Source organism: Dama dama, chromosome X, assembly GCF_033118175.1.
Source record: "Dama dama isolate Ldn47 chromosome X, ASM3311817v1, whole genome shotgun sequence".
NCBI lineage: Eukaryota > Metazoa > Chordata > Mammalia > Artiodactyla > Cervidae > Dama > Dama dama.
In genome coordinates this window covers 71,535,776-71,562,792 of record NC_083714.1, presented here as the reverse complement: position 1 = coordinate 71,562,792, position 27,017 = coordinate 71,535,776, and the positions used below count along the sequence as shown (strand labels likewise).

General features: G+C 37.6%; 1 protein-coding gene and 1 non-coding gene across 7 annotated transcripts in view; one reads left to right on the top strand and one right to left on the bottom strand.

The window, feature by feature from the left end:
* PCDH11X (protocadherin 11 X-linked) overlaps positions 1-27,017 on the top strand; it is a 904,836-nt gene that overhangs the window by 324,946 nt on the left and 552,873 nt on the right. The gene's annotated exons all lie outside the window — the stretch shown is intronic.
* Positions 21,310-21,436, bottom strand: LOC133053337 (small nucleolar RNA SNORA40). Its single transcript, XR_009692252.1, has one exon. It is a non-coding gene; the product is annotated as a small nucleolar RNA SNORA40 (small nucleolar RNA).

Genomic DNA, 27,017 nt, shown 5'->3' with positions numbered 1-27,017 from the left:
GAGTCTTGCTTTAAAGATGGAGCCTGTTCTGTCTGTTTCTTCTTTCATTCCCCCCTCTTGATGCTCTTACTTCATAGTATGAGCATCAATCATAGGGATATATTGTACCCTGGCTCTCCGACCACCAATTTGGGAGAATGACACTGACCTTTGGGTTACAAAATTCATAATACATTGTAAAATGCAGGGTTCACAAAGAAGAACTATCAAGGCAACTATAACAATGGTAAATATAGTTTTCCACCAATCACCCTTCACCCAAGATAGGACCAAAGTCCAAAAAGGAAGATTATCAACAGACATAGCTTTTACCTGACCTTTCATGTCATCTAAGGTGGCTGATATATTGCCAGATAAATCAGGAATATATATACAAAACATTCAACTTTAATTATAGCACAGATCCCTCCTTGTGCTGAAACATTGGTTAGTCTCAAGATGATACTGGTAAGTCCTTGTAGCAGCAGTTGATTGTAGAGCTTCATCTCTTTTTCTTCTTTAAGATGATCTTTGTTTCATGGGGATCAGTGGAGTCCCTTTGTGTAGTCTACTCAGCGTCCTCCGGGTCTTCATGGTATGCTCCCTTCATCTTCATGTGGTGGATCCAGGGAGTGACACCTGCAGCTTTAACTGCTGTAGTGGTGGTTAGAACAATCAGTATATGGACCCTTCCAATGTGGGGCCAAGGAGTCGTGTTTCCAATCCTTGACCCACACCTGATCCCCAGGCACAAATTCGTGAATCTGTCCCCCAAGGGGGAATGGCACCCTTTCTTGTACAAACTTAGTTACCTGATTTATTACCTTACCCAGTTGTTCCATCTGCTGTGAAATCTCATCTCCCCTTACCTGAGGCAAATTTGTTGACACCTATTTTATTATGGGAGAGGGCCTCCCATACACAATTTCATATGGAGAATAGCCATGGAGCCATGGTGTCACCCTGAGTCTGAGCAGAGCCGTTGGAAGCAAGTCCACCCAGGAGCAGCCGATCTCTATGATCCACTTGGAGAGTATCTCTTTTAAGTGTCTGGTTGGTTCGTTCCACCATCCCAGAACTCTGGGGCCTATATGCCGTATGTAATTTCCACTTGATATTTAGAACTTTACATACCTGTTGAATTAAGTCAGCTACAAAGGCAGGGCTGTTGTCTGATCCTATATGGGTTGGGAACCTGGATCTGGGGATTATTTCTTGACGCAGAGAGTGAGCCACTTCATTTGCTTTTTCAGTTAGGGTGGGGAAAACCTCCAAATATATTGAGAAGCTACATACCATGAGTGTTGGCAGCATTTAAAGTCCACTTAGAGTGCCTTTTAACTGTATTTCTGGAGGTTTTTGTTTATGTCCAGGAGCAGCATTGACCTCTTTCATTTTTGGTGGCCTTTTCTGCTTCAGCCAGCTGGTCTTGGGCCAGGGTATACTGGCCTACAGGGTATACTGTAGGAGAATCAAAGTTAACTCAGGTATTTTTGGGAATACAAAGTTTCTGATAGATTCCCCCACCAGCAGCCCCAAATTTCTCAGCCACATGTTTTGCAGCTTTATCTGCTAGTCGGTTTCCCTATGTTTGTGGGGCTGTCTTCCTTTTGGTGACCCCAACAATGCATCACTGCTACCTTTTCAGGTTCCCATACAGCCTCTAATAGAGTCAAGATTTCTTCTTTATTTTTAATGTCCTTTCTGTTAGCTGTCAGAAGATCTCGCTCTTTATATAAAGCCCCATGTACGTGTAAAGTAGCAAAAGCATACCTGGAATCTGTGTAAATGTTTGTCCTCTTACCTTTTGGCAGCTGGAGGGCCTGGATGAGAGCATATAGTTTGACCTGTTGAGCAGACCAGTGTGAAGGCAGAGAGCTAGCCTCAATGATGGGTTCTTCCATGACTACCGCATATCCCAATAGTCATTGTCCTTTTTTCACCAGGCTGGTGCCATTGGTGTACAGGACCAAATCTGGGTCCAGGATTGGCTGGTCTCTCAAGTCAGGTCTGCTGACATAAACTTCTTCTAGGATTTCCTTGCAATCATGTGAGGGCCCACCTTCTCCCACAGGAAGGAAAGTGGACAGACTCAGGGCCTGACAAGGCTCAATAGTAACATGGGGGTTCTCACATAACAGTCCCTGGTATTGAGTAATCCAGGATGTCAATAGACATTTATGGGGTTCCCCTCGCAGGAGAGTGTTGACCTCACGTGGGAATTTTACAATCAAATCTTGGCCCAAAGTCAGCTTGGTTGCCTCCCGGACCAGTAAGGCAACTGCAGCAACTGCCCGTCAGCATCCTGACCACCCAATGGCAACATTGTCCAGCCATTTTGAGAGATAAACCACTGGTCTGTCCCATGTCCCCATAGGCTGGGACAACACTCCCATAGCCACCTTGTCCTTTTCAGTCACATAAAGAGTAAATGGCTTAGCAAGGTCTGGCGGGCCTAAAGCGGGTGCTGACATAATTGTACCATGTTTGAGTTCTGTTACCACTGGGACCTCTTTTGCAAGGAGGAAGATCATTCCCTTCCTGAACCTCCATTCATCTTGCTGCTGCTGCTGCTAAGTTGCTTCAGTCATGTCCGATTCTGTACGACCCCATAGACGGCAGCCCACCAGGCTGCCCCATCCCTGGCGTTCTCCAGGCAAGAACACTGCCATTTTCTTCTCCAAAGCATGAAAGTGAAAAGTGAAAGTGAAGTCGCTCAGTCGTGTCCGACTCTTAGCGACCCCATGGACTGCAGCCTACCAGGTTCCTCCGTGCATGGGATTTTCCAGGCAAGAGTAATGGAGTGGGGTGCCATTGCCTTCTCCACCACTCAACTTGAGGGGTTACTGAGAGGAAGAGTAAATAGGTGGTTGAGCCCATTCGAAGAGTGGGTCTTTCATGGGGGGAAAGGTCACTTGTGCCCCCAATTTAGACAGCAAGTCTCTTCCCAACAAAGGTACTGGCATTCAGGGATATATAAAAATTCATGAATCACTTGGTGTCTTCCCATCTGATATTTTCGGGGTAGGATTGAGACACAAGGTGAGGATTGAGGCCTCACCATTTGAGGCCCAGCAGTCTCTGGACCTATTGGCATATAAACTCTAAAGGCCTCACACAGTCTTTCATAGAACTCAGAGGGTGATTCACTTTCCCTTTGACTCACTTTGGAGGGTTTTGCCATACTCATAGGTTTTCGGGCCCCCCTCTTGAGGCCTTGTAAAATAGCTGCCCGATATCTCTCCAGGAGGCCCCTCCCTTCCTCTGTGTTAAAGTCCCAGTTGGGCCTCTCATCCGTGGTGGCTAGTTCTGCCCACTGCTGGGGGTTTGCAGTACCCTCAGGTGCCATTTTTCTTAACCATTTTCTTGCCTCAGTTAGGATCCTGTGTCTTTCCTCAGTGCTGAAGAGGGAGACTAGTAATTGGATTATGTCATCCCATGTAGGGCGGTGGGTCTGAAACATAGTCTCTGTTAGTCTAATCATGGCTTGTTGCTCCTCCAAATATGGTGAAGTGTGTCTCTTCTAGTTTAATATATCTGCAGAGGAAAATGGCTGGTAAGAATAGTCTACAGGGGACTGATGGTAGTGCCCACATGCATCCTGAATTGGAGGCTGTTGTAGCTCTCTGAGGGGCATCTGTAGTGGGGTTCTTTCCCCCTGTTCCTTGGAAGAGTGCAGCCTCTAATTCCTGTGTTTCCTTCCCCCTTCCCATCAGTGCTCCCCGGGAGAGGTGGATACAATCTAGGAGATCCTGCTGAGGTGGAATCCTGGGGGCGTTGACCAGAGGTCTCCATCTCTGGGATCGGAGCCTGCCAAAACAGTGGCTCTACAATCTCTGGGAGAGCTGCCCTAGGAACAGCAGCTGCTGCATGAACTTCACCTGGCCCTGGATTGGGCTTTAAGGCAGACTCCGGTCCTGGTGGAGTACTGGGCGGTGGGCATGTCATCATCCAGTATGGAGGAGGGGGCAGGTCATCTCTGTCCGAATCCTGTAGAATTTTTTATCATCAGTCAATTTTTGTGCCATTAATATTTTTCCCTATCCCTTCTGGATACAGAACCTCACCCAAGGAAGAGGGTCTTGAGCTAACCCTTGCCATGAGTCAATATATGAATATTGATCTGGGTGTCCTGGCTCTCCTGTGACTACTGTATAGACTGCTTCCACTGTTTTTCAGTTCATGGTGTCCTCTGGTGGCCATCCTACTCCCACAGGGGGCCATTTGATCTCACAGAGTATGTGGAGGCTGTTAGGCATCATCTTCAACCCATAGTCTCCTCCAAATCCCTCCTTTAAATTTTTAATAATGCACTCCAATACAGTAGCCTTAGATTCATTTCCTCACATCTTGCTTACCTTCTCAGACCTTCTTCTAATTTTCCATTTCATTCTGTCTACAAAGTTCTCTGTACCCTATGCACTTCTGATATTTTCACTCAAAGAAATACTTACATTGCCATTCTGCCTCCTTCCTAATTGGGATAAGAAGGGCCTTAACCTGCCAGGTCCCAGAGGGAGAAGGGAGATTGGCATGTCTTCACCTGCCAGTTGGCATGGCCCAACCAGAATACCACGTGCTCCAAGACCATTTCTCCCTTAACTTTTAAAGTCCGTTCTGGTTTGCTGGGCTTGATTGGGTGCAGATGAAAACACAGATGGGTTAAATATCCCACATCCCAGGCCATCTCAGGAAAAGCCAATTTGTACTCACTTATATATCCCCCTGCTTCTAGCCTGACAATTCCGAGGGGGTCAAGAATTCCACAGCAGGTGGGACATTTCCTCCAGGAGGGCAGAATATTAGCACACAAAGACCAAGTTTCTTCTCCTAACAATCCCCTGATGATTGCTTGGTAACAATTTTCCCCAAGATGGTGTGGACACCACCTCCTAAATGACATTCACAAATTTCCTTCCTAAGCCCTAAAACGCTTGTCGAACTTTGTACCAAGCAATCTCCACCACCTGCCTAGTCCAGACTCCTACGGGTCCATGTCCCTTCTAGTCCTTCCCAGAGGGGTAGGCCCCCTCTGACCCTGGACCCCCCCTGAAACCCCCTGACGGTTGGGTTCCTCCTCACCTGAGCACTCAGTTCCCCTGCTGCCATCCACTACCTGCTAACGTGACAGGTCCAGGCATTGAGAAGCAGAATCCTTCCAGAAGGGTGAGGCACCTTCCTCCCTCTAGAAGATTCAAGCCACAAGACTTCAGAGTAGTCCCAAGTGGGACTTTCCTCCTCAAAGTGAGGAGTTTCCTGGCCAATGCACCAAATGTAGCCACGTGTTCCGGGAAACAGACTCATTCAGAAGGACAATGCAGATAGTGGAGTGCAGTTTATTACACCAGTGGGCCCAAGAAAGAGTCTCCCCTTAGCCAAGGACCCCAACCAGGTTTTGTGAAAACCTTATATACCCTAAGTGTCGTGCTCAAACCCACCTCCCCAAATTCCCTGAAACTAGTCTGAACAAAGGAAAAGAAAGATACAATCAAAGTTAACCCATGATTCGTATGCCTGAAGCCTAGTTAACAGTGGACAATTATCAATAGGCCTATGGTCACACCCCAATAAGCATAATAGAATTTATGACTCTATCCAGTTACACAGATAATTAGGGTATTGTTTTAGGTGACAGAGAGTCTAGGCACGAGCCCTTGGACTCTTCCACCCAGGGGGTCTGGTTTTCCAGTTGGTATGTCATTTCCATAGATACTAGGCATATAGCTCAAGTCCACAGACTGGCCCAAGATGGAGTCCTGCTTTCAAGATGGAGCCTATTCTGTCTGTTTCCTACTCCTATAGCTTATTGTTAACACACAACAGTGTGCATTTCAATGGTACCTGGTGAATAACCAGTGACTATTATTCAGTAAACTAGGATGTCTATAGATGTTCAATTGATATTCATCATTTGCATCCATCCTTTCCTGCTTCAGATATTCTATAACCATAGAATCACATCTAGCTGCAGACAGATCTCAAAAATTAAAACATGAATTTATTTAGTATTCATATTTTTATGATATTATTCTGTATTACTTAATGCAGTTGCTTGATGATGGCTACATACTTTAAAAATTTTGAATATGACAAAATATTATGGTAAATTCATGTAATTTGGAAATATATATTTGAAAATGTATCTCTAAATTGATTTTTTGCCTTGCTTAAAATTCATCAGATAATTGTGCAGTTTTCACTTATGTCCTATAATCCATGGTTTCCAGGTTCTAAGTCTTATTTAATAATTTACATATATTAAGGTTCATACTGACTTCCCAAGGACAATGGGAATATTCCTTAGTGTAGACAGATATTTCTCAAGCTTGAAAAAGCCCTCATCTAATGATATAAATAATGAATTTCACTATGTATTACAAGCCAAACAAACTTCACAATCATTAAGACTAAAAGTTATAAAGAAAAGGTTCTTTTGTTTCAAATCAGAGACTATTTCAGGATTAAATAAAACATTTCATGTAAAACGGGTAAGAAAATCTTTCACTGCCATCATTAATATTAAACATATGAATTCATATGAAATGCTTTCAGATAATGCTTCTTTTCTCCATCAGCTTTTCCCAGCATGTATTTTGTTTCTCAGTCAAGAATATCTCTCATGTTTCTCCACATATATAAGAAAGTATAAGAATGAAACAACTTAGTAATCCCAAGTCAAAAGATCACATTCTCTGAAATTTATAACTAACAGAAGCAAAAGCTTTTTTTTTTCTTAAAAAAAAAAATCAACTTCACAATATATAATGAGCATCTCTTCATGTAATAGGTGTAAAACTCTCCTGCTGATAGAAACTACAGATTGAGTCAAAAACACAGCATTCAATTAGGAGCTGGTAAAGCTGTACTTTTTTATCTTAAAGTATTTGAATTATTTCTTTAATTTTCCATTTCACTCTGTATATAAACAAGACAACATGGACCATTTAAAGCAAATGGATATTAATAATTATAGTATAACATTTTTATGAAGGATATAAACACATTAAGGCATCAGGTTTCATTTTACAAAAGGCAGACTACTTCAAGTAACCCTCTTTTCAGAAGCATTTTTGCTTTATTTTACTGTATATACCCATCTCTAATGATGACACAAAGATTTGAAAATTTTAATCCATCTGAATTTCAAAAAGTGAACATAAAACTATATTACTACTGACCATAAAAACATTGTATAAAAAAGACACATGTCTAAACTGCTCAGCATATAATTAGAATAACATGGAGAAAGAAAAATAGTGAAAAATTGTTCAGTTGTTTGAAAAATGTTTGGTATAAAAAATATCACAATTTCTTGTTAGGAAAATGCTTATTACTTTATGTGTAACTTATGTAATGGAATAGGCAGTATTAAAAATGAATTCCACGCTTGTATCATGCTATCTTTTTTTAACTTATTCAGAAAGCAGTTAGGAGTAATATGGTTATAAAAATCTGAAAAATGTTTGGATAGCCTGACAGACATCTTATCCCCCCTCCAATCGGGAGTTTCCCCTACTACTCAACTGAAGTAGCTATAGCAAGATCAATACTTATCTCTATGTGGCTATATATAGTGATCAGTTCAAAATTCCCATCTTACTTGATCTGCTTGTAGCATTTGGTTAGATTGGTCACTCACTCCTACTTGAACGACTTTCTTCCATTGGCTTCCTGGACTTTACTGTCCCTTGTTGCTCTAACCCCAAAGCCATTCATTCTCAGGTGTCTGTTGCTGAATCGTCATCTTCTCAGCCTCTCTACATTGCAGGGGGAAAGGCTTGAACTTCTCTTTCCTATTAATTCTCACCATCTTGGTGGGCTTATACTGCCTCATGGCTTAAATAACATCTGCATACTGATGACTTCCAAATGTATACCCCGCAGTTGTCCGTCTCCCCCAAACTCCAGAGTTTCTACCTGAATGTGTTACAGGCTTTTCTAACAATATACCCAAGACTCAATGCCTGATTCCCTCCCTCCAAATCTGCTCTTCCTGAGCTTTTGCCATCTCAATTGGTCCTGAAGAAACTTTGGGATCCGCCTTTACTCCTCTGTTTCTGTAGCGTCACATATCCAATCATTTAACAAGTCCTGCGGGCTCTGTCTTATATAGAATCCAGCTGGTTTTGATTAACTCATTGATAACCCCTTCGTCCAAACCATCATCATATCCCTCTTGGATTATCAAAATGGCTTTCTAACAGGCGTCCCTACATTTCCTGTTGCCTTCCAATCTATTTACACACATCTAGAGAAATCCTTTAAGAACTCAAGTCAGATTATGTCTCTCCTGTGTTCAAAATTTTCCAATTCCTTGTCACTCACTCAGAATAAATGTCAATGTTCTCAATGGTCTGAAAGACCCTATATGATTTTCTAGGCCTTGTGTCTCTTCTCTAATCTCATATGTTTCTGTCCTTCTTAATCATTATACTCAATATACACTGGTCCCTTTACTGTTCATTAGACACATCTAGCATATCACTCTTTTGTGTTAGGAATATTATTCTTGCTGCTTTATTTGCTTAGGACTCCCTTTCCCCAGATATCCCTATAGCTTGCTTAAAAACAAACAAACAAACAAACAAACAAAAACAAAACACTCCTTTAGGTCTGTACTCAAAATCAGATTTTCAATGAGACTTTCCTTAATCTGTCTATGTAGAATAGCAACCATACTCTCTAGAAATTTCTGCCTCTCTGATTTGCATTGAATTTTGCCCCACAGCATTCAGTTCAGTTCAGTTCAGTTCAGTTCAGATGTCTCAGTCGTGCCCAACTTTTTGTGAACCAATGGGCTGCAGCAACACCCAGAGCTTCCTCAAACCCATGTCCATTGAGTCAGTGATGCCATCCAACCATCCCATCCTCTGTCATCCACTTCTCCTCCCACCTTCAATCTTGCCCAGCATCAGGGTCTTTTCTAAGGAGTCAGGTTTTGCATCAGGTTGCCAAAGTATTGGAGTTTCAGCTTCAGCATCAGTATTTCCAATGAATATTCAGGGCTGATTTTCTTTAGGATGAACTGGTTGGATCTCCTTGCATACCAAGGGACTCTCAGAATCTTCTCCAACACCACAGTTAAGCAGCATCAATTTTTTGGCTCTCAGCTTTCTTTGTGGTTCAACTCTCACATCCATACATGATTACTGAAAAGCCATAGCTTTGACTTTTATCAGACCTGTGTTAGCAAAGTAATGTCTCTGCCTTTAATAGGCTGTCTAGGTTGGTGATAGCTTTTATTCCAAGGAGAAATATCTTTTAATTTCAGGGCTGCAATCACCATCTGCAGTGATTTTGGAGCCCAAGAATATAAGGTCTATCACTGTTTCTATTGTTTCTCTATTTGCTATGAAGTGATGGAACTGGATGCCATGATCTTAGTTTTTTGAATGTTGAAGTTTTTTAAGCCAACTTTTTCACTCTCTTCTTTTAGTTTCATCAAGAGGCTCTTTAGTTCCTCTTCATTTTCTGACATAAGGGTGGTTTCATCTGCATATCTAAGGGAACTGATATTTCTCCTGGCAATCTTGATTTCAGCTTGTGCTTCATCTAGCCCAGCATTTCACATGATGTATTCGGCATAAAATTAAATAAGCAGGATGACAATATGCAGCCTTGACATACCCCTTTCCCTATTTGGAACCAATCCACTGTTCCATTTGCAGTTCTAACTGTTGCTTCTTGACCTGCATACAGATTTCTCAGTAGGCAGGTAAGGTGGTCTGGTATTCCTGTCTCTTGAAGAATTTTCCACAGTTTGCTGTTATCCACACAGTCAAAGTCTTTGACATAGTTAATAAGGCAGAAGTAGATGTTTTTCTGGAACTCTCTTACTTTCTCAATAACCCAACAGATGTTGGCAATTTGATCTCTGGTTCCTCTGGCTTTTTTAAACCCAGCTTGAACATCTGGAAGTTCTCAGTTCATGTACTCTTGAAGCCTCATTTGGAGAAATTTGAGCACTATTTTGCTAGCGTGTGAGATGAATGCAGTTGGTGGTAGTTTGAACGTCCTTTGTCATTGCCTTTCTTTGGAATTGGAATGAAAACTGACCTTTTCCAGCCCTGGGGCCACTGCTGAGTTTTCCAAATTTACTGGCATATTGAGTGCAGCACTTTAGCAACATCATCTTTTAATATTTAAATAGCTCAACTGGAATTCTATCACCTCCACTAGGTTTGTTTATAGTGATGCTTCCTAAGGCTCACTTGACTTCACACTCCAGGATGTCTGGCTCTAGGTGAGTGATCACAGCATTGTGGTTATCTGGGTAATTGATATCTTTTTTGTAAAGTTCTGTGTATTCTTGCCATGTCTTCTTACTATCTTCTGCTTTTGTTAGGTCCATACCTTTTTTGTCCTTTATTGTGCCCATCTGTGCATAAAATGTTCCCTTGGTATCTCTAATTTTCTTGAAGAGATCTCTAGTCTTTCCCATTCTGTTGCTTTCCTCTATTTCTTTGCATTGTTCTCTTAGGAAAGCTTTTTTTTTTTTTTAATCTCTCCTTTCTAAAAGCATACAGACTATGCATTTTGTTGATTTTATTTCTTTCACATTTGCTACAGAATATAAGCTCTATGCGGCAGAAATTTTGATGGTCTTATTCACAACTGTCCATATGTGGAGCAGTGTATAGTACTTATTTAGTGAAGTGAGTGAAGTCGCTCAGTCGTGTCCGACTCTTTGCGACCCCGTGGACTGTAGCCTAGCAGGCTCCTCCATCCATGGGAGTCTCCAGGCAAGACTACTGGAGTGGGTTACCATTTCCTTCTCTAGGGGATCTTCCAACCCAGGGATCGAACCCGGGTCTCCCGCATTGGAGGCAGACACTTTAACCTCTGAGCCACCAGGGAAGCCCATAGTATTTATTAGGTGATTATTAAATATTTACTGAATAAATGAGTGAATGAATGTTCATGTGAAGTATCCTTAAGTGTCCTGCACAGTTCATGGCGACCTGTACTCATGAAATTTTGTATATTTTGAGCTTTGGTGGAAATGTAGATACTGTGCTGCCAAACCCACTGAATTTTCTTACATCCCAACAAATCAGCACTGGTCAGTATTTTCAGGGCTGTCATTGTCATTTAAAATGTTTTGTGTCTAACCTATATATTTACACATTTCAGAATATATATGGTTTAAATTCACCATGTGGTAGGTGTATTGGTTTCCTATTGTTACTGTAACATATACCACAAAACCAGTGCCTTAAGACAAAAAATGTTATTATTTTACACTTCTGGACATCAAAAATCCCAAATGATTTTTATGTGGCTGAAATCAAGGTGTCAACAGGCCTATCTATATTCCTTCCAGAGGCTCTTGGGGTGAATCTGTTTTCTTATTTTTTTCCAGCTTCTAAAGACTGCTTGCATTTCTTGGCTCAGGGCTGCATCAATTTGCCTTCTACTTCTCTCTTCACATCTTTTTCTCCGACTCTTCTCCTTTTTTTTTCCTTCCTAAGGACACTTGTGATTACATTGCATCCACCTGGATAATCCAGGATAATCTCTCCAACTGCAAGTACCTAAATTTAATCCAATTTTCAAGTTAACATTTTACAAATTCAGTGTTTAGGATGTGGACAGGTTGGAAGAGTCATTATCCTACCTACTATAAAATGTTGAATTTATAATGGAATTAATTTAAAGTGGTGATGGAAAACACTGTCAACGTCTAAGCAAATAATGAAATCCTTCCTAAGACAAAATATGTATCTTAATATTTTAAGAAATTAGTTATAAAAGTAGAAGTTTTATGCTGTTTATAATTCTGCCAGTACTGTTGAAAGAATAGATTCTGTGAAGTAATCTGCAAGTTTAGGTTTTCATTTCAGTGAAGAAAAAATTGCAGACACTTCTGAATATGTGATTTAAAATGTTATCATATCTTTATTAAATAACATGAATGATTTGTTTCCAGTGTGGGATGAAGGCTCAAGTGATTTTTGTTTGCTCTAAACTATGGTTAACCTTGTTTTTTTTTTTTTGACCACACTGCATGAAGGATCTTTGTTCCCTAACCAGGGATCAAACCCACAGCCCGTGGATCCCCATGGCTAATCTTGAATATAAACATGAGGGTATTTATTCTTCTCTGTGTTATCAAAGGTTTGAAAACCCCCTATATGGATTTTTTACAGTCAGTGAAAATAAGAAGCAAAAGGTGATGACTTAGATGAAGTGTACAAGGAGAGTGAAACTTATATATGAAAACTGATTACATAAAGTCCTTGAAAAGTCCAGGAGACTGAACAACTGACTGAAACAATTGTCACCTCATTCCATGGGTGGGTTTTATATTTATATATACCCATGAGGAGAGAGTTAGGAACTCCTATAATCTATGTGACAGAGGATGAGAAAGCTGTGACTAGATATGAATGGCGTGATTTGGAAAATGATGAGATAGGACTGGGGGGTCCTATCTCCCTAATTTCCTGCTTCTCTCGTTTTCTCTCTAAGTTCTTCCCTCATTGGCATTTTCAGCCTCTACATAGTTCATGATTATAGTTATTAAGTTGGATTAAGACATTAGTCTCTATGAATTCAGCCTAATAAGAATTAGCATAGTAAGAGATGAATACTTTAGGATATATTAATCAAATTAGCCTGTGATTGACTATAGATGGTTCTGAGAAAACAAAACTCTAAAATCTATTTAATGGAATAATACAGAAAGGAAATTTATGTTGGGGACTTGCTGAGGAAGAACAAATCTAAATGGGGTTTATAAAGAAGGGAATCCTAGGGCAGCCACTCAAACATTTTTTGTTTTGATTAGAAAAAACTGGCATCATTGCAAATAGCTACAGAATATTGCATGGGAGGAAGACACCACCTATTAATTTTTCCTATTATTTCATTCATATTTTCTTTTTTTATTCATATTTTCATATTTGGCAATGAGAGAGGATGGATGAGATGAGTCTGAAATGTATTCTGGAGAATCTCAAAGGGCTTAAGAAAGGAAATTAAATGAATATCTTTGTCTCTACCTTTTCGACAGCTTACAAAGACATCCACATTTAACAAGTTTATATACAAAAGTGATCTCAAAGATGATGCCAAAAGTATTGATTTTACGACATTTACAAGGGAGGAACTTGACTAATGGAAGTTCTTTCATTGTGGTAAAATATGCTTTCAATATAATCACATATTTGTGTGATTTTCACCATGAATATATATACCTGAAATATAATTTCAGATGGTCAAGTTTGGTTGGCAGAAATCCAAATATAAGTGATTTTAATATAGCAATATGACTAAGATTCTAACTCCTGGTGACACTCTTAAAAGTAGTTTTTATACATTAAATTATTTTAGAGCTTTGAATGAATATATGATCTATCTTAAGCTTCTATAGAAATGATAATGGAAAGCAAGGACATTTAAAATTTAAATTTAACAGTAGATTTGCAGTTATTATTGTTCAAGTATTATACAGATACGAAACTATCAATGGTTAAATTTTTGTCAGCCTATTACATAGTGTGCATTCACATTACAGAAATTTTCTTTAAAAGTTTGTTTATTGGCACTGTAGCAAATCTCTGTTGATCATCCTCTCGGTCTAGAAAATATTTCTTAGCAGATGCAACTTTATTTTTTCTATCAAGCATATTTTAAAGCATATATTGCTAAGCATATTATTTTGCTTTCTTCTTAGTATATCATTTGATAATTTCATTTAACATTTTATGTGATGTTTTTATATCTGTCATGCTTTTTAGTGTAATCATATGCATTTTAGTGTAATCAAGCTAACATATCTATTTTCAGCTTTTATTCTTGACACTCAGTGTGTTGGGAGTATCTGTAAAATACTTAATAATGAAAATAGAGGCAGAAGGTTAGTTAGCTTTTCGGATGTCTCTAAATCTTTGAGACAATGACACTGAATGGGAACACATCAAACATAGTATAGTAGTGATGACACAGTCTCAGACAGCTATGTTCTTTGACTCTACACCCTAAACTCTGTTTGGCATATAGTGGCTTCTCAGTTAATGTTAATTGAATAATTTTTTAAAAAATGATCTTATTTCTCCTTAACCCATAGCCTTAACATCAGCTTGCTCATTTCTAACAAATAAGTTATTCAAAGCAGTCCCTATTCCAGGAAATGAAGTGACCATGATTATTTTTTTCCTTTCTTTTCTTTCACGTGTAAATACTTTTGGCTTCAAAGGCTATAGTCTTTTCTGTATTTCTTCACACAGTCTGACCCTATTTTTCAACTTCTCTTTTCCTGTTTTTTTTTTCTTTTTTCTACTTTTGGCTTCAATTATCTTGATAACCTCTGTGTCTCATACACATTTTCTTCTTCATTTATTTAACACATATTTATTAGCTCCTGTTGTGTGCCAGAGGCACAATATAAACAAGGCACAAATATAAACAACAACAAAAAAATTAACCTTTGTCATGGACAGCATTCTAGTAGGGGGACACTGAGAATGAACAAATAGATGAATAAATAAATATAGATAAACACATTTACACTAAATTAATCTAGTGGATTAATATGTATCCTTCCAAAAGACATGTCCAAGTTCCAATCCCTAGTACCTATAAATGTGACCTTATTTGGAAAAAGAGTCTTTGCAGATATAATTAAGAATCTCATGTATTGTGGGTGGGGAGTCAGTTAGATCCACTGATAGGCCCTTTATAAGAAGAGGGGAAGGCACAGAGACTCAGAAAAAAGGCCATGTGAAGGAGGCAGAGATAGGAGTTATATAGCCCCAAGTCAAGGAATGCCAAAGGTTACCAGTAGCCATCAGAGGCCAGGAGAGAGGAGGCATGGTACAAATTTCCCCTGAGAGCCTCCAGAGGGGACCGAATCTGCTAACACATTTGGACTTATGACCTCCCAAACTATGAAATTATTTTCTGTTGTTTCAAGCAGTCAAAATTGTGGTAATTTGTTATAGTGGCCTTAGAAAATGAAGACAGTCAACATATTAAGTACTATTGAATAAAATAGAGAAGGAAGTTAGAGATTGTGAGAACATATTGAAAAACTGCAAATTTAAATATGTGTTGTTGTTCAGTCACTAGGTCATGTCTGACTCTTTGTGTCCCCATTAACTGCAGCACACCAGACTTCCCTGTCTTTCACTATCTCCCAGAGTTTGCTCAAACTCATGTCCATTGAGTCAGTGTTGCCATCCAACCATCTCATCCTCTGTCAACACCCTCTCCTCTTGTCCTCAATCTTTCCCAACATCAGGGTCTTTTTCCAGTGAGTTGTCTCTTTCTATCAGGTGGCCAAAATATTGGAGTTTCAGCTTCAGCACCAGTCCTTCCAATGAATATTCAGAGTTGATTTCCTTTAGGAATGACTGGTTTGATCTCCTTGCTGTCCAAAGGACTCTCAAGAGTTTTCTCCAGCACCACCGTTTGAAAGCATCAGTTCTTCAGTGCTCAGCCTTCTTTATAGTCCAACTCTCACATCCATACATGACTACCAATAAAACCATGAAGTGAAGTGAAGTGTTAGTCTCCCAGTCGTGTCTGATTCTATGTGACCCCATGGACTGGGGCTCTCCAGGCTCTTCTGTCCATGGGATTCTCCAGGCAAGAATACTTAAGCAGGTTGCCATTTCCTTCTCCAGGAGATCTTCCTGATCCAGGGATCAAACTTGGGTTTCCTGCATTACAGACAGACTCTTCACCATCTGAGCAACCAGGGGAGCTCAATAGCTTTAACTTTATGGACCTTTGTCAGCAAAATGATGTCTCTACTTTTTAAAACGCTGTCTGGGTTCGACATAGCTTTCATTCCTATGTCGTCAAAGATCTGAAAGCAGTAAGTGAGGTGAAGTGAAACTGCTCAGTCGTGTCTGACTCTTTGCAGCCCCATGGATTGTAGCCTGCAATGCGCCTCCATTCATGGGATTTTCCAGGCAAGAATACTGGAGTGGGTTGCCATTTCCTTCTCCAGGGATTAAGCCCTGTGGAAATCTAGAGGAAGACATTTCAAAATGCACAAGAACAAGGAGTCAGAACATGGTTATATAGTAAAAGGGAAACAAGGAAGACAGTGTGGATGGGCCGGTATGAGGAAGACAGAGAGAGAAATATAATTAGTAATGTAGTCTGAGGCTGTTTCATAGGATATCTTGTAAGTGAAATTATGTGGAATGAGATGTAAATTGTTACAAAGTCATTCTCAAAGAGGTGATATGTTGTGACTGAAGTACTGTATTAAACTATGATTTTCTTCCTTCTTGGAGTCAATAGGAAACTAAAGTAGACCCTCTTATGCCCAAACATTGATTATGGATCAAGGTGATTATATTTGCTTTGGACTTACATGAAATAGACGGCAGCATCTATTGAATACTAATGATATATGCCAGGTACTATTGTAATTGCTATACACATATATCTGTTTAATCGTCATTCCAATCCCTTTTAAAGGTGAGGAAACAAAGATTCAGATAAATTAACTAACTTGTACAAGAATTCAGAATAAGTTAACATGCACAAAAGGCATTTGATTCAGGTCTGTGTGATTTTAAACCCTGTGTTCCGAAACTGTTATTTTTCCTATCAACTCAAACTATTTATATACAAAATATTTTGTTGCAAATAGCCAAATTGATTAGATGTTTGAAATTTAAAGCATAATATGCTTCCCTTGGTGGCTCAGATGGTAAAGAATCCCTTTGCAATGCAGAAGACCTGAGTTCAGTCTCTGGGTGGGGAAGATCCCCTGGAGGAGGGCATGGCAACCCATTCCAGTATTCTTGCCTGGATAATTCTCATAAACTGAGGAGCTTGGTGAGCTACAGTCCATGGGGTCAGAAAGAGTCAGACACAACTGAGCAGCTAAGCACGCAGCACATAGGTCTTGAGCTAGAAGAATCATTACGTTCATATCTTCTTTGAAAACCCCTGTTTGGTATATTATTTAATCAGGTTAGGTTTGAGTTAAAGTAGGCAGCTTAAAAATAATAGTTCAAAATCTTTGCTATTAATTTGGTTTATTTCTGCAATCACTGTACCCACTAAACACTGCCAAATTATTGAATTTTCCCTTGACTTCAAAAGGATCTCAACGTTCCTGTCTTTCTCATCAGTCTAAATATTGTTCCCATGTGTGTATATAATGAGTGCTCATTTCTCTTAAGATTCCAATGAGTCTAGTAAATAGATGTTTCTTCAATACATTCAATGGGAAAATAATAATAATAATACATGATCATAAATTTCTTGATATATGAAATGTTTGTTTTCTCAGAAATATAGATTATTCATTTTTATTTTTCCCCTTTTTAGCTAGTCCTTAAAGACCATTTTCTATAAAACCTACTGTGAAATAAACTTGAAATTTTAATCTAACATAGGTTTAGAAAATTTCCTATAAAGAGACATAATTGTGATGTTGTTACTTTGCTGGTGCTTTTATTACTTTTATTATAATGTCATAATATGCAATTTTTCCTAAAGTTCTAATACAAAAATAACCAGTGCTAATTTTCTACTCTTTGTAAATTAATTCCAATTTTAACCTTCCATTTTCATATTTGCTTACTATTCCTTTTGTTTTGGTCAAGGTAAATTTGCTATAATTAAGCTAATATGGACTCTATTTAGTTTTTGTTGTTGACATCGGCATATTTCCCCTTTGCCTTACTATCCATCTAAATTCAGTAATCACTTAGGATAGGGGCACAGTTATATAGGTTATGTCTCTATTTCAGCTACAGTATTTCCTGTAATATTTCAGACAGCTAACTTCTTTCTTTCTTCACTAATTATATATATATATATATATATTTATTTTTCCATTCTTACTTATTTGCATTATTCTCCATTCCTCTGTTTACTCTTTGTTTCAGGTTTTTAGCTGATTGATGTAGGTTGTAGACAAATTCAGGTCAAAACATTTGCTTAGCATATCACTTGAGATTTCCAGAAGGATCTCTTGAAGAATTAGAAATGTCATTATTTTATGAAGGACTTTAGTATAATAATATTAATATAATATTCTGCAGGTTCTTACAAAAGGAAATTAGATTTAACAATACCTTAGTCTAGCATATTTTTTAACTGTAGAAATCACTTTATTTCATTACTGATTTATTCATATCAACCTAGGAATTGGAGATATATGTATGTTTAGCAAGCAATACTGATGAATGCTTTTAAAGTAGCTAATTAGTAAGCTTTTTGATCTTGAAAACTAATTTTAATTAATAGCTTAAATAGGGTCTACATGGATTGTTTTTAATTCTTTAATATTGAATTTATGCTTACAAAGTCAAGTTCTCATAGTGGCAATGAGGATCCCTATTTGATCATGCCATAGGGTCGCAAAGAGTTGGACATGACTGAGAGACTAAGCACACACACATGTTGCCAAAAAATTCAATATAAGTAGCACCTTTGAAAAATTCAGAAGACTTTCATGACAGCAATCTCATGAGATAGTTTTCTTTCAGACAAGAATCTACTAAGTGTGTGAATCTTTATTTGGAAATGAAAACAGATTTTCTAAATTCTTAATATACCTTCACTAAATTTTCATGGTTGGGAAGAAGTCTCTTTTTATGCCTTATGATATAAATCCTGAGGGAAATCATGATTTCCATAATGAAATAAGACAATTCACTCTCTCTGTCCCACACTTGAATCTAATGTCCTAATATAAGGAGACAAAAAAGCATATAATTTGTAATTTTTGACTTGTAATTTGATTTTTGAGAAGAAAGCTAATTCATAATTGCTGTGACCACCAGCTGTCTGACAACCCTTTTCCCATAGATTTTGTGTTCACGGGGGAAACATTAGAAGAAAAAACTAGAAGTCCATAATTCCATTCTCTATTTAAACAATTGGTGTCATCATTTTTGTGGCTGAATGATGGCAAGTTAGAATAGACACAGATGCTACAATTATAATTCATTTATAGTTAAGGGCAAATGTGTTTAATATTTAGGAATTACCAATCAAGATTTTAATATTTAACTGAAAGAGAGATTTTGCATTTGACATAATCATTAGGAAAACTTACTGCAAGCAAGATTACAGACTGGTGGTAGAGATAAAGACATTGTTTTATGTGTGTGTTCTTAAGGAAGGTTAATTTATCTTTACCAGAGATTGTCAGGGAATGTGGTTATTAGTACTACTGATATACAGCATATCCTCTTCATGATGGCATCTAGTTTATATACTGATCTAGTTTCTTTATTGGAGACAAAAAGGATGCCAATAACTTAAACAATTTTTATTGTGTCATATTTTTCATTGCAGGAAAGAGTTAAATCTTCAGGGGTTTAGCTTCATCTATACTGTGTATATTTCTGTGGATAATAGGAATGCTACAGTTTTTGATAAATTGCAGTCAAATTTAGTATTTTTAGCATACATTTGATCAAACTTGCCGTATTTTTCTTTCCAATTGCACAATAATATTTATATTTCAACTTAAACATTGTTATAACATGTAATAAATTATCATATATTTCTTCATTAAAGAGATTTATACATGGGAATGTTTCCAAGTGAAAGACACATGTTTTAAAATGTGCAATAAATGCATGAATTATTTCTGCTCTTACATGTCTTAGAAAAATTATAAAAATTAATGTTTGTATAAAAATTACCCTACATTAAGCTGCTAAATAATCAGTTAATCTCACTCTTTAGAGCTCTTTCAATTTCTATTAGAAAAAGCACTTTAGAGCAAAAATTTACTACCAACCCCATCCTTTCTCTAACAATTTACAAAATATTTGAAAATGTATAATTGTTATTTTTGAATTGTAAGCTTAGAATAGTTTTTAATGCTTTCATAGCCACCTTTAAAGAATTTGAAATCATTTAAGACATTAGCTCAGATTCTTCTTACATGGTGTATTCTTGGAATTTATGGTAACTGCAATGACTATAATTACTTTGAAAAGTACTAAATGAATTTTATAATTGTGTGTGTGCGTGTGTCTGTGTGTGCATGTGTATGCCTGTGCATGTACATGTGCTCAATCATGTATGACTCTTTGGGACCCCATGGATTGTAGCCAAGCTCCTCTGTCCATGGAATTTTCCAGCCAGAATACTGGAGTGGGTTTCCATTTCTTTCTCAAGGGGTTTTACCCACCCAAGGACCGAATTTGCATCTCCTGTGTCCTCTGCATTGGCAGGCTGATTCTTTTACCACCAAACGACTTGGGAAGCCCATGCGTGTACATACTTGTGTCTTTATTTGGGTCTAGTTCTTGCAAAATAATTATCAGTGATTTGTTTGAAATATCCGTGTCTACTTTGAGGAGTAATTTCCAGTCATTATCAGAGAGTTGAAAGCAAGAATTAATCTAGTGGATAAGCAAACACAAATTGCTCTTTAAAGGTGTTAAGCATAATTTATTGGTATATTCTGTTGCTGTTGATATTTAAAAGATGAAATTCAAACAATCTGGTGTTAAATAATCTGATGATAGCATAACTCTTCTACTGCATATTTGAGGCTCATTATTATGTCACATGCATTAATTAGCTTTTAGTAGGAATAATGAAATATGAAAATACATACAGGATTATAGTTCTGTGTATTACCTTTTTGGTCTTTTGTGTGCTAATAAGAATATGTATTTTTAGTGTGCAGTAAACTTAAATTATGTAAAACTGAGAAGAATGTCTTCTCCTTCAAATAAAATCAGTAAGCTGGGACTAAATATAAATTACCTGGTAAATACATATTATAATTCATTTTTTTTTCTGCACAAAGGTTTCTTTTTATTCATAACATAGGCAAAGTTATTTAAGTCAATAAATTTTTAAGGATTTTCACATGTCCTGATTCTTTCCACTGCCAGTCACCATAGTTCCTCCAAAGTTGTCATCTTCAAGGCAGCCCTACAAAAAGTTCTGCTCAATCCACAGCTGTGATGCCACAGCTGTTTTAGTTGGGCCTCTCTGATCTTCAGTGGAGTGCACTTCAAAGTTTGCCACCTGTAATCTTTAAGATCCAATTTCCTCAAGCAGTTCACTATAGGATCCTGTTTAGGGTCAGGAGATGGGATGTCTAGTTCTCTAAAAGCTTATCAAGTTCAAATCATATTAATTCCTAAGTTATCACACCCTAGAACTTGACAGAGATCATTGGGATATGCCAATACCTTTGGAAAATCCAGACACTGTATTCCGAAGATAAAAGCCTAAAAAAAGGAGCCCATCTTTGTTTGTTTTATGTCAACATTAAAACTGAGTACTAGGATCAATACAGCTGGTAATTTAAAAGCTTATTTAACTTTATAGCCCTGGAAGCAATCTTTATGCTCATCAATACACACCCATTTTATGGATCATGTTCCTTCGTATCTGTATCAAAACTCATACTGAACAATGAGTTGTGGGTTGCAAAAGAGGACTTACTTTTGCACTTGTCTGTAAGTCTTTGTCCACAAATTAAACAAAAACAAACACAAGTGCTATCATTTTTTTTTTACAGTAAATGTCTGTGACAGACACAATCTCTCTCAAGTGCCCTGGGGCAAGCCACCTCCTGGAGATAAGATCACTGAGTCTTATTATCTAGATCTGATTGCTTGTCAGGATCAGAGTTCTTCAAAGAAACATTAAGAAAAAGCTTTTGCAATGTGAATGTTTCAACATGTACATATAATCTGTGTGAAAATCATTGTTCTTCAATAGATGACCTCTTTGCACAGAGTGATAGCTTTATCCATTTTCACATCATTATGTTTTCTGGGGGAAAATCCTGCTGTGCTGTGTGCTACATCATAATAACATGTAATCTTCTTGCTCAGTTTAGCTGAGATTTAAGGAGACTCTGCTCATAGAAGCTGTTCTTTAAAGCCTGATCTATAATTTTGCAGAATCACCATAGCAGAAGAGCAAGAGGCTTTATAAAAGATATACAACCATTAAAACTCTTAAACAAAGATTAGTTTCAAGTTTTACAATCCAGTACCAAACCATCTGGCAAATCTCATGTCAGGTTTTGTTAAATCTTTGAGCTTTCTAAGTGTTAACTCATCTCCCTTCTATAACACTGCCTCCCTTCCCTAAACACACAAGCATTCACTTGACTTATTGATTATTAAGATAAAAGATCTAATTAAGTGCTCCAAGCTTGTTGATTTTTCACCTAGTGATTTGTTACCCTTGAAGACAATTTCAAAATAGCTGTTTGCTTTTGGCAGAACCATTGGAATCTTCATGGATAAGTGAGTATATTCTTCACAGCCTACTCCCTTCTTTTTGTCACATTTTCCTTAGGCCTAACTACAACCAGAAGGAGGGTCAAAACATTCTTCAAATGCCAAACCACATCTGAGGGACTCAGACCAGTCTGGAAAACACTGGATATGCCTACTGAATAAGTCAACAGCATTTTCCCTAAGCCTTCATCCTTTAAGCTTTGATGATAGCAGTTATCATAGAAAAACTATGTATTCTTAAAATAAATTTTAGTTTATTTTAACCTGATGTTCTTTGGCATTGCCTTTCTTTGGGATTTGAATGAAAACTGACTTTTTCCAGTCCTGTGGCCACTGCTGAGCTTTCCAAACTTGCTGGCATATTAAGTGCAGCACTTTCACAGCATCAGCTTTTAGGATGTGAAATAGCTCAACTAAAATTCCATCAATTCCACTAGCTTTGTTCATAGTGATGCATTTAGAAAAGGCAGAAGAATCAGAGAGCAAATTGCCAGCATTCATTGGATCATCAAAAAAGCAAGAGAGTTACAGAAAAACATCTGCCTTAGTGACTACACCAAAGCCTTTGACTGTGTTGATCACAACCAACTGTGCAAAATTCTTAGAGATGGGAATACCAGACCACCTTACCTGCATCCTGAGAAACCTGTATGCAGGTCAAGAAGAACAGTTAGAACTGGACATGAAACAACAGATTGGTTCCAAATTGGGAAAGGAGTATGTCAAGGCTGCATATTGTCACCCTACTTATTTAACTTATATGCAGAATACATCATGCAAAATGCTGGGCTGGAGGAAGCACAGGCTGGAATCAAGATTGCCAGGAGAAATATCAATAACCTCAGATAAATATATGACACCACCCTTATGGCAGAAAGCACAGAAGAACTAAAGAGCCTCTTGATGAAAGTGAAAGAGGAGAGTGAAAAACCTGGCTTAAAACTCAACATTCAGAAAACTAAGATCATGGCATCCGCTCCCATCACTTCATGGTAAATAGATGGGGAAACAATGGAAACAGTGAGACTTTATTTTTGGGGGCTCCAAAATCACTGCAGATAGTGACTGCAGCCATGAAATGAAAAGACACTTGCTCCTTGGAAGAAAACAGGTGACCAACCTAGACAACATATTAAAAAGCAGAGACTTGACTTTGCCAACAAATGTCCATCTAGTCAAAGCTATGGCTTTTCCAGTAACCATATATGGATGTGAGAGTTGGACCATAAAGAAAGCTGAGCGCCGAAGAATTGATGCTTTTGAACTGTGGTGTTGGAGAAGACTGTTGAGAGTCCCTTGGACTGCAAGGAGATTCAACCAGTCCATCCTAAAGGAAATCAGTCCTGGGTATTCATTGGAAGGACTGATGCTGAAGCTGAAACTCCAATACTTTGGCCACCTGATGCGAAGAACTGACTCATTGGAAAAGTCCCTGATGCTGGTCCAGATTGAAGATGGGAGGAGAAGGGGACGACAGAGGATGAGATGGTTGGATGGCATCACTGACTCAATGGACATGAGTTTGAGCAAGCTCTGGGAGTTGGTGATGGACAGGGAATCCTGGTGTGCTGCAGTCCATGGGGTCTCAAAGAGTCATACACAACAGAGCAACTGAACTGAACTGAACTGAACCTGGTAAATCTTTTCTACACCATTCCATCTACCACTAACAAATGTGTGCTTTCCTTTGAGAAACCAATGTCTCTTAACACCAGCTTGCAAGTAAAAAAAAAAAAAACAGCAAATAAATAAAGAAATAAAAAAGATCCAAACAATAAAGACGAATTAATCGTAGGACATAAGGTGTTCCAGAACCACAATGTGCTATCTATACCAGAATTCAGATAAACATAGGTTTTCATAACTTTTTAACTCTGAGAAATGTGTCCCAATTACCATGTGGAAAGGAAGCATAGTAAATAGTGTATTTTATGGCCTTACTTCCTTGCCCAAAAATGTGGTATAAATTTAGTCTGTGAGTTTATATGGGAAGGCTTTACTCTGTATAACTTATTAGTTAAAATTAAATTTGTCATACTTCTTCAAACATGTAATCTATGCAGTACTTTTGGGGACAATGTTTTAAGGAAACTTGAAAATTTTAAATGAGTACCAAGTATCAAACTCCCATCTTTAAATTTATTCAATCTAAACTCTCTCTTTCTTGCCTCAATCCAAAAAATTTTTTTTCATTGGAATTTCAGCAAATTTACACACGTTTTATAACATTTTAATTAGTCAATTCATTGAAAAAATTTAAATAGTCAATTTGGCCTTATTCATCTTTAGACATTCATAAACATGATTAATATTGGCTTTCAGACTTTGAAGATTTCACAAAATCTCTGGCTCTACAAACCAACTTTTTGGAAACACCAACTAAATTCCCAAATGATTTATTTTTACGTTGCTAAGAGGAATTTTTTTCTATAATCAAAACAGGTTTCTCCAAATTAGAGGCTATGCAATAATTTGAAAAAGTAGATAATAATGTCTGTCTTCCTTGTGCCCTCTCCCTTCAATCATCATATTATGGTGCTATTTATTGTAGTGGTTTGTAATTTTAATTTTTCAAATATGCAAGAACCTTTTGTAAGTAATTGGAATTAGTAGTTTCAAAAATATTGAGGCAAAAAGAGAGAAGAAGAGGGAGTGGGAGAGAGAGAACCACATGGTGGGTGGCTTTAGATGGTTTCCACTTCATGTAATTAGGGAAAATATATCCCTATACTTGTAGGGGGATACTTGTAAAGTGTCAGGCACTTTACTATAGTAACTTGGTATAACAGTATATCAACATATAGGTACAACAATCCTAAGAGGCTCATATTTTACTCATTTCACAGATAATGAAACTGAGAGTCGTCTTTAATCTGACAGAGTTTGTAAAACTAGTAGGACGTAGAGCCAGAAGCAGATTCCAATAGCCCTGCCTTATAACACTATGTTGCTAAGTAGATGTTAATTCCTTTTAAATATTTAGTACCTATCTTTTCCTTTTTACACATTGCCTACACTTTGCTAATTGTGAGACAGAAAAACACGCAGAAGGACCTTAAGAAACTTTAAAGAGAGTAGGAATTAACTAAGGGATTTTTCCTATTTCAGGAACTTTCTGGAGTGTACTATCATTGAAAAATTTTCCCTGTGATTTATAACAAAAATTGAAAGTTGATATTTTCCCAAGGCTTTTAACACAAAATCCTTCAACTAAACATATTATGGGCAAAAATATGGATCAAATTACACTTCATATTTGTAAACGTTTCCACAGTTTTGATGGATTTTTTTTATTTTATTTTGATTTCTTTTAAAGTAAATGAGAATGAGGGAAAATTTTTGTAAATGTTATCTCTAGAAACATCACCTGCATACTTACATTTCTTTGGGCATATATCTTTCTGGTAGATATTACATAGGATTCTCCTAAAATTGTCTCATATGCTAGTTTGAGGAGACTTTTCCCCCCTAATCTGTCAATATGTCAAATATACGTCAAGAAAATAACAATAATCTATGAGTTAAATTCACTTGTAGTCTTTTGTAGTTAAATAAAGGGATGATTGTGACAATTTAGAATGTCACATTTCTGCAAAATTTGAGATTCCTGGAGTGTGTATGATTGCCAAGAAAATGGAAACATACTTGCATTTCTAATGGGAAACCAGTTATATTTGACAAAGAAATGTAATTGCTAAATCACTGAAGCTCCTCTGGATTCTCTTTTTTTTTTTTTTTTTTTTGTTAGATTTTGAAACAATAATATAATGTTGAGACTCTAGTCAGAGATATCATGATCTTATTTTAACTATGATTTTCTTATCATTAGATTTAAGTGGCAATAAAATTTTTCAACAGGGAGAATAAGGGATGCATTTCACATTTCACCTTAAAATGATCACAGAATCAGTCTGGGTTTGCCTGGCCCAGTAATTTGGGGATTAGTCGGGGGAAGGTATGCAGTCAATACGTTACGCCCCTGAAGCTCAGATTCTGTGTGACACTGTCAGGAAAATTGAGAAGAGTTAGAAGGTCTTGCTATATTTAGAGGGTTCAATCAAATTGCGTTGCTTCATAAGCCTTTTTTTGGCAAGGCACTTACAGTTGAGTTGAGTTCAGTTCAGTCTCTCAGTTGTGTCCAACTCTTTGTGACCCTATGGACTGCAACACACCACGCCTCCCTGGCCATCACCAACTCCCAGGGCTTGCTCAAATTCATGTCCACCAAGTCAGTGATACCATCCAACCATCTCAACCTCTGATGTCCCCTTACAGCTGGGGAAGTGAATTTTACTCTTGTAGGTTACCTGTAACAGTTTCCCATTATTTTTTGAAAGACTAAATCCTGTGGCAGCTGAAAATACGTTTCTGACGATCACAGAAACTGTATCACTGTATATATTTTGAGCTATAATTCACATTTCTGTGAATAGAAATTTGGCTGAAATTTCCTTACTTCTTGCCTCAGACCCCCCCCCCCAAAACTGGGGGAGATTTAATTGAGTTTTGGTCATTTACTCTGAATCAATACTTCTTATTAACTGGACTCTTCACACATTTGTAGATAAAATCATTCAAGCAGACTATAGGCAAATTTTTAAGCCATAAAATTTCCAGATTCTGAAAGGTAAAATAGATAAATGAACATTTTTTTTCTTTCACACATGACTATTTTATTAGACCAACAGAACATCACAGGTGAAATATTAGTGTTTAAGGATATAATACATTTTGAAATAACATTGAATTCCTTTCCAATGTCTAAACTATGAACTAGTAATATTTGACTCAAGAATGATAAGGAGATCCAATATCTATCCATCCTTCTCT